This window comes from Triticum dicoccoides, chromosome 2A (genome assembly GCF_002162155.2).
Source record: "Triticum dicoccoides isolate Atlit2015 ecotype Zavitan chromosome 2A, WEW_v2.0, whole genome shotgun sequence".
Lineage (NCBI taxonomy): Eukaryota > Viridiplantae > Streptophyta > Magnoliopsida > Poales > Poaceae > Triticum > Triticum dicoccoides.
In genome coordinates, this window is record NC_041382.1 from 540,735,869 (window position 1) to 540,744,120 (window position 8,252).

The window sequence follows — 8,252 nt, forward strand, 5'->3', positions numbered from 1 at the left end:
ATGTGTTTTGCTTGGAGCGCCAATCTATTTTGTTAGGATTTGCTTGCTGTTATTTAGAACAATGTTTTGCATCTTTTATTCCAATAAAAGTGGCATTGATAGTCTTTACTATGCCTATGTTACAAGTCTTCATGTTGCTGTTTGAAAACAGAAAGTTTACCGCTGTTGCAATAATTCCCTAGAAAATTAAGAATGTGATAAAATATTGAAACCTTTTGCATATTAAGCTATGATAAATTTACCACAGTGGGAATTTTCTTTCATAATTTTTGGAGTTAGGGAAGTATGGATGTTGCAGCATTCTTTACAGACTATCCTGTTTAGGCAGATTGCTGTTATGTTTGCATATGTTTGTTTCTTTAATGATTCTATTTGAGGATAGGACTATTAAATATTCAGAGGCATTTAGTATAAAATGTTGAATAATAATTTTAGTGATTTGCTACAGTAGAGTATGATAAGGTTTTGCAATGGTTTATACTAACTTATCTCACGAGTCCTTGTTGAGTTTTGTGTGGATGAAGCTTTTGAGATTTAGGGAGACCTTGATATGAGAGGAATTAAGGAGACACAAAAGCTCAAGCTTGGGGATGCCCAAGGCACCCCAAGATAATATTTCAAGAAGTCTCAAGCGCCTAAGCTTGGGGATGCCCCGGTTGGCATCCCACCTTTCTTCTTCAACAACTATCGGTTAGTATCGGTTGATCCTAAGTTGTTGCTTCTTCACATGATGTTTGCCATTCTTAGATGTCATTTTATTTTGTTTTGCTTGCTGTTTGAATAAAATACCAAGATCTGAAATTATTAAATGTTAGAGAGTCTTCACATAGTTGCATAATTATTCGACTACTCATTGATCTTCACTTATATCTTTCGGAAGAGTTTGTCATTTGCTCTAGTGCTTCACTTATATATTTTAGAGCACAATGGTGGTAGTTTTATTTTGAAGAAATAGATGAACTCTCATACTTCAATTATATTATTTTGAGAGTCTTAAATATCATTGTAATTTTCTTAAAATCTTAATACGCTAGGTATTCAAGAATAATAAAATTCTCTTATGAGTGTGTTGAATACTATGAGAAGTTTGATACTTGATAATTGTTTTGAGATATGGAGATGGTGATATTAGAGTCATGCTAGTTGAGTAGTTGTGGATTTGATAAATACTTGTGTTGAAGTTTGTGATTCCCGTAGCATGCATGTATGGTGAACCGTTATGTGATGAAGTCGGAGCATGATTTGTTTATTGATTGTCCTCCTTATGAGTGGCGGTCGGGGACGAGCGATGGTCTTTTCCTACCAATCTATCCCCCTAGGAGCATGCATGTAATACTTTGCTTTGATAACTTCTAGATTTTTGCAATAAGTATATGAGTTCTTTATGACTAATGTTGAGTCCATGGATTATACGCACTCTCACCCTTCCACCTTTGCTAGCCTCTCTAGTACCGCGCACCTTTCGCCGGTACCATAAACCCACCATTTACCTTCCCCAAAACAGCCACCATACCTACCTATTATGGCATTTCCATAGTCATTCCGAGATATATTGCCATTCAACTTTCCATCGTTCTGTTTATTATGACACGCTTCATCATTGTCATATTGCTTTGCATGATCATGTAGTTGACATCGTATTTGTGGCAAAGCCACCATTCATAATTCTTTCATGCATGTCACTCATGCATCATTGCACATCTCGGTACACCGTCGGAGGCATTCATATAGAGTCATATCTTGCTCTAAGTATCGAGTTGTAATTCTTGAGTTGTAAGTAAATAAAAGTGTGATGATCATCATTATTAGAGCATTGTCCCAGTGAGGAAAGGATGATGGAGACTATGATTCCCCCATAAGTCGGGATGAGACTCCGGACGAAAAAAAGAGAAAGTCCATAAAAAAATAGAAGGCCCAAAAAAAAGGAGAAAGGCCATAAAAAAAGAGAAGGCCCAAATAAAAAAAATGAGAGAAAAAGAGAGAAGGCACAATGCTACTATCCTTTTACCACACTTGTGCTTCAAAGTAGCACCATGATCTTTATGATAGAGAGTCTCCTATGTTGTCACTTTCATATACTAGTGGGAATCTTACATTATAGAACTTGGCTTGTATATTCCAATGATGGGCTTGCTCAAAATGCCCTAGGTCTTCGTGAGCAAGCAAGTTGGATGCACACCCACTTAGTTTCTTTTGAGCTTTCATAAACTTATAGCTCTAGTGCATCCGTTGCATGGCAATCCCTACTCACTCACATTGATATCTATTGATGGGCATCCCCATAGCCTGTTGATACGCTTAGTCGATGTGAGACTATCTTCTTCCTTTTTGTCTTCTCCACAACCACCATTCTATTCCACCTATAGTGCTATATCCATGGCTCACACTCATATATTGCGTGAAGATTGAAAAAGTTTGAGAACATCAGAAGTATGAAACAATTGCTTGGCTTGCCATTGGGGTTGTGCATGATTTAAATATGTTGTGTGGTGAAGATGGAGCATAACCAGACTATATGATTTTGTAGGGATAGCTTTCTTTGGCCATGTTATTTTGAGAAGACATAATTTCTTAGTTAGTATGCTTGCAGTATTATCATTTTTATGTCAATATGAACTTTTGTCTTGAATCTTATGGATCTGAATATTCATACCACAATCAAGAAGAATTACATTAAAATTATGCCAACTAGCATTCCACATCAAAAATTATCTTTTTTATCATTTACCTACTCGAGGACGAGCAGGAATTAAGCCATGAATGTGGCCATAAGATTGATCATTTAGCTTGAAAGCCATGAATCTTCACGCATGATAGCTCATTTCTGAGAACACTTTTTTAAAATAATTACCGTATTACAAGTTTATTATTTTTCCTGAAAACTTGGTCACGTATCATGACACTATGCGAAGGTTTTCAAATTTTTTGATTTTTTTAAAATTTTTATGCCCGTTTCAAAATGCGGTCAAAACGGCGGGAATGACCGTTCGTAGCTAGTCGTTGCATCTTGGAATTTTTTTGTGTTTCTCTGATTAAATAGATACTTTTGTACCTAGAAATGATTTTTGGAAAAAATAAATATCAAACTATGAGGCAGACGCAGTTCAAATTTGACCCGCTTCGAGCTAAAACGACAGAAATTTGTCTTTTTCACCAGAGGTGGATCAAAACTTTTTACACCCAACCATTTGGTCAATTGTGCATAAATATGGCCTAATATTTTTATAAAAATGATTTGGTCCAATTTTGCAACAATTATTTGGTAGGTTCTTCACAAAAAAACCTCATTTGGGGCACTCAAAAAATGGAAAATGGTTTTTTCATCCAAAGAAAATGAAAGTTTCCTTAGGCAACATTGTTTGCCATTCCAATATGCACCCTTGTGCACAATATGAGATCATTTGAACAAACTATGCCATGAATGTGGACATAAGATTGATCATTTGGCTTGAAAGCCATGAATCTTCACATATGATAGCTCATTTCTGAGAACAATTTTTTAAAAGGTTTGCCGTATTACAAGTTTCTTATTTTTTCTGGTAACTTGGTCATATATAATGACACAATGCGGAGGTTTCCCATTTTTTTTGAATTTTTATGCCCATTTCAAAATGCGGTCAAAACGACGGGCATGATCGTTCCTAGCTAGTGGTTGAATCTTGGAAAACTTTTGGTGTGTCTCTGATTAAATAGATACTTTTGTACCAAAAAATGATTTTTGGGAAAAATAAATAGCAAACTATGAGGCAGCTGTAGTTCATATTTGACCCGCTTCCAACTGAATCGATAGAAATTTGTCTTTTTTACCAGAGGTGGGTCGAATCTTTTGACACCCAACAATTTGGTCAATTGTGCATTAAACATGGCCTGATATTTTATAAAATTGCTTTGGTCCAATTTTGCAACAAATATATGGTAGGTCCTTCATAAAAAAAGTCATTTTGGGCACTCGGAAAATGGAAAATGATTTTTTCATCCAAAGAAAATGAAAACTTCCTTAGGCAACATTGTTTGCCATTCCAATATGCACCCTTGTGCACAATATGAGATCATTTTAACAAACTATGCCATGAATGTGACCATAAGATTGATCATTTGGCTTGAAAGTCATTGATCTCCACACATGATAGCTCGTTTCTGAGAATACTTTTTTAAAAGAATTGTAGTATTACAAGTTTATTATTTTTCTTGGTAACTTGGCCACATATAATGACACAATGCGAAGGTTTCCATTTTTTTGAATTTTGTTTGAATTTTTATGCCCGTTTCAAAATGTGGTCAAAACGGCGGGCTTGACCGTTCCTAGCTAGTGGTTGAATCTTAGAAAACTTTTGTTGTTTCTCTGATTAAATAGATACTTTTGTACCTAAATAATTTTTTTGGAAAAAAATAAAGAGCAAACTATAAGGCAACTGCAGTTCAAATTTGACCCGCTTCCAGCTGAATCAATGAAAATTTGTCTTTTTCACGAGAGGTGGATCGACAACTTTTGACACACAAATATTCGGTCAATTATACATAAAATGTGGTCTAATATTTTCTAAAAGTGATGTTGTACAATTTTGCAACAAATATATGGTAGGTTCTTAAAAAAAACCATTTTGAGCACTCGAAAAATAGAAAATGGCTCTTTATGCAATGAAAATGAAACCCCCCAAATCAACATTGTTTGTCATCTCAAGGTACACACATGTGCACAGTATTAATTTATTTTAACAAAATATAAGTGGTTAATATGTTGAATGTTTGCCCTGAATAAAAGGATAAAAGCTATAAGAAAAGCAAAAGAAAAATATATTACATAACCTAAATTCTGATTAGTGGAATCAGCTATGGCATGGATCGATAACATGGCGGACATCCGTCCATCAATACATCCATCCACCCGTCCATCCAACCCTAGCCTTCGCTTTTCTCCCCGATCCAGATCCAACCCTAGCACCCATCCATCTCTCCCCTTCCCGCCGTCTCCCATCCATTCATCCACATGCCGCAGCGCCCTCGTCCAAATCTCGGCGTCCCACCCATGGCCGTCCGCGCGCTGGACAAGGCGCTGCCCGCCAAGCTGCTCTCCACAGCGGCCGCCGTCGCCGTCGTCCGCTCCCCCACCGGGAGCGGAGCCGGCCGTGGCGGACTCACGCGAGGATCCTGGCCTCAGACGCCGACGCGGGCAGCATCATTGGCAAGGCCGGCTCCGACATCCACGGCATGGAGGACCGCTCTGGGGCCACATCAAGCTCTCCAGGAGAGGCCGGCCCCGTCTCCGGCCTTCTCCCGCCCCACCGGCCGCCGCTCCCCGACCTCACGCTCCTCTCCACCGCCCGCTCGGTCGCCGCCCCGTCGCGCCGCCGCTCCGCCCCAAGGTCCTCCATCCCCCCCTCCCTCTGTGCCCACCCCTTCTCCTCTCTCCGCCCCGCTCTGCAATTCTTCCATCTGCTAGCTGCCACCCGACCCAACCCGACCCTAGTGATGAATGAAATGGGATAGCTCGTGCTAGGGATTCTATCATCTGCTAGGTAGCAGAACACCTTGTCCTGCGGGTTTACTTATTAGATGGGAAACAGCCAGACCATGCCTGCAAATCTGTCCCTGCTCTCACTGAATTTTGTTGATTGATTTATTAGATACACATACATCTTGCTTCTGTTGATGGGAAATATCCTAGCGCAAAATTGACTGGTTTATAACTGTAGTTCCATTTATACTGCGCATCCATGATATCATCTGTTACTGTCGCCTGGAGTAGAGTAGATGCATATCTTGCGGCAGGACCAGGACAGCTAGTGATGAATGAATGAATGTACCCTTTCCTTTGTATAAGCAACACCTGACATGGGACTAGTGCCTATGCGTCCGTTGCTAAGGTTTGGGTTCTAGCAAGAAGGCCGGCGATTTTCTTTCTTCCTTTTTAATAAAACGCTGAAACAGAGCTCAAGAAAATACGCATCATGGTCATAGCCATGAAGTGACAGTCTGTATGCTGTTAAGTGTACGCTGTTTGCATTGACCAGCTTCTGTGATACACTCGTCAACCACTCGCTCCTGGATAGTTATTCAACTTTGGTTTGCTGCTCAACAGCTAATTGGTGGGAAATTTAAGCCTGCTTTTATTTTCAAACTCAACCACTTGGTAGCAGCACAAGTTCAGAGATGCACCTGTCATGTGTGTCTCATACAACAACAACATTTCCGCACTGCTGACTGGAATCTGCACATTTTTATGCTGTCTTGACTTACTGATTCATGTTGGAAGGATGACTCAGATGCAAACTTTTTATTACCAAATTTAATTATTACGTACAATTTTTCTTTTTTGAATTTTTGAATTTACATGTGAGTAATGAATGTATCCGTTTCTATGTCAGATTGGCGACATTCATTGTTGCATGCATTTTTGGTGGACAATCTTCAGTTGAACCTGAGTGTTGACTCGATCTTCCGTTGCGAACAATGTTCGGCTTACTGAATGTACTTGCTTATCCTTGTAACTGGACTACCATGCATTCACTATATATATACACACTTCCCTATTATGTTGGTTTACTAGGTTTTGTTATTTTTTTTTGATAACTTGATGCTTTCTTCCTTGACTGATTCGTTGTTGGTGAACTTGGTGATATTGTGCATGTAGATCGTGATGTACCGGCTCTGCAATGGCATTGCTTTCTGCCACGAACGCGGACCTCGAGCCACACAACCTGCTCATGGGTGGATGCGTTGGTATCCTCTGGTTTGATCCCAGCAAGAGGTAGTCTTCTCTTCTCTTTATGAACCAAAGCCACTTTCTTCTCTCATGGATGGATGGGACTCCATTAATTTAGTACCAATTTAGGTGTTAGTATGCTGTTGATGCTCGTGTTGATGCCATGCTTTTTGTCTTGTCATGTGCTGAAATTAAGTGGCAGCATCAGATGCAAATCTGTTAGTGTTGTTAAACCGCTGGTAGGCTAGCTACAAACTGACTTGTTATTTTCTTCTCTAGCAAATTGTATATATTAATCTCTAGTTGGCCTAGTGCTTCGTAGACATATATCGGTCCTATTACATTTTTTTAACTTGCATATGTGAGCTCCTTCTGTTTCTGCAAGTAGTGACACAATATGCCGTGTGCAGTGAGCTCCGCGTCCAATTCCTGGCCGTCCTCCGCAGCAAGGAGCTGGGCCAAGGGAGCAAGCAACGCCGCTGGTTCCTTCGAGGATGCGTGCTACTGGTCGAGTCTTGTGGAGAAGCAGGGCGGATCAGGCACCGTCTCACTTGTGCCACTGTGGTAAGAATAGAACAACACTGCGCATGTATTAGTACAACAAAGCATTCTTACATGGTGGTTGTTAGTGACATAACAGTTATCTTGCAACATGGTTTGCCAAATTGCTTGCTTGCTTGCTTACTCTATAACCTATACTGCTAAAAAATGTTATCCTATGACATGATGTTGTATCATTTGTATCAATTTCAAATACTCTAGGACATCAGTTCCCATGATGTTGCATTAGCTATAATCTGTACTGCTAAAAGAGGAGTATAAACTGGAGTAATCAGTACTATAATATGCTTGAGACTTGTTCCAAATCATATTAATTTTTGCCAATGATGTTATTATCTACTCTAATAGCTGATGAATCTGTTCCTGCCATACCATGTGGATTGACTAATGAATCTGTACCTGAATACCATGTGTAATTACTGTTATTTTTTGCATCATCTGAACATTTTTTTGCTGCTATATAGTTTCACATTCATGATTGATCTACTGCCAGGTGAATGAGGTTTTAAAATGTTGAAGGAGGAGGACAATAGGAACTTCTGTTATGTCTATGAAGTTTTCAAATGTTGAAGGAGGAGGACAATAGGAACTTCTGTTATGTCTTATCGTCTAAATTTCTGTTCTAACTTTCTTTGTCGTAGAATAGTTTTGTTTGGCACTTGCTGTTCCTGGAAAGTAAAGATATGTATTGCTAGAATGAATGGTTGTAATATTATAACATTGCACATTGCTTTGAAAATGTATGAGAACCGGGCTAGGCCCAAGATAGCTTGTGGTGTGATGTGTTGTAATGTCAATAGCATATTTTTTTGGATTGGATCAATTTTTTCGGAACTAGGCTAGGCCCAAGTTATATTTGAAAATTATTTTTGAGGGAAAAACATGAGAGGCCCAGCAAAGAAATGGCCCAGAAAAATACATGATCAAAATGGAAATTTGTTGTTAAAAGGGCCACGCAAAGAAATTAACAAGGCTGAATTGTTTGGGC

General features: G+C 39.2%; 1 long non-coding RNA gene across 1 annotated transcript; it reads left to right on the plus strand.

The window, feature by feature from the left end:
• The first annotated feature begins 4,956 nt into the window (after positions 1–4,956).
• On the plus strand, positions 4,957–8,022 carry LOC119359544. Its single transcript, XR_005172585.1, has 5 exons — positions 4,957–5,363; positions 6,366–6,468; positions 6,632–6,748; positions 7,114–7,267; positions 7,758–8,022. It is a non-coding gene; the product is annotated as an uncharacterized LOC119359544 (long non-coding RNA).
• Positions 8,023–8,252: the final 230 nt, after the last annotated feature.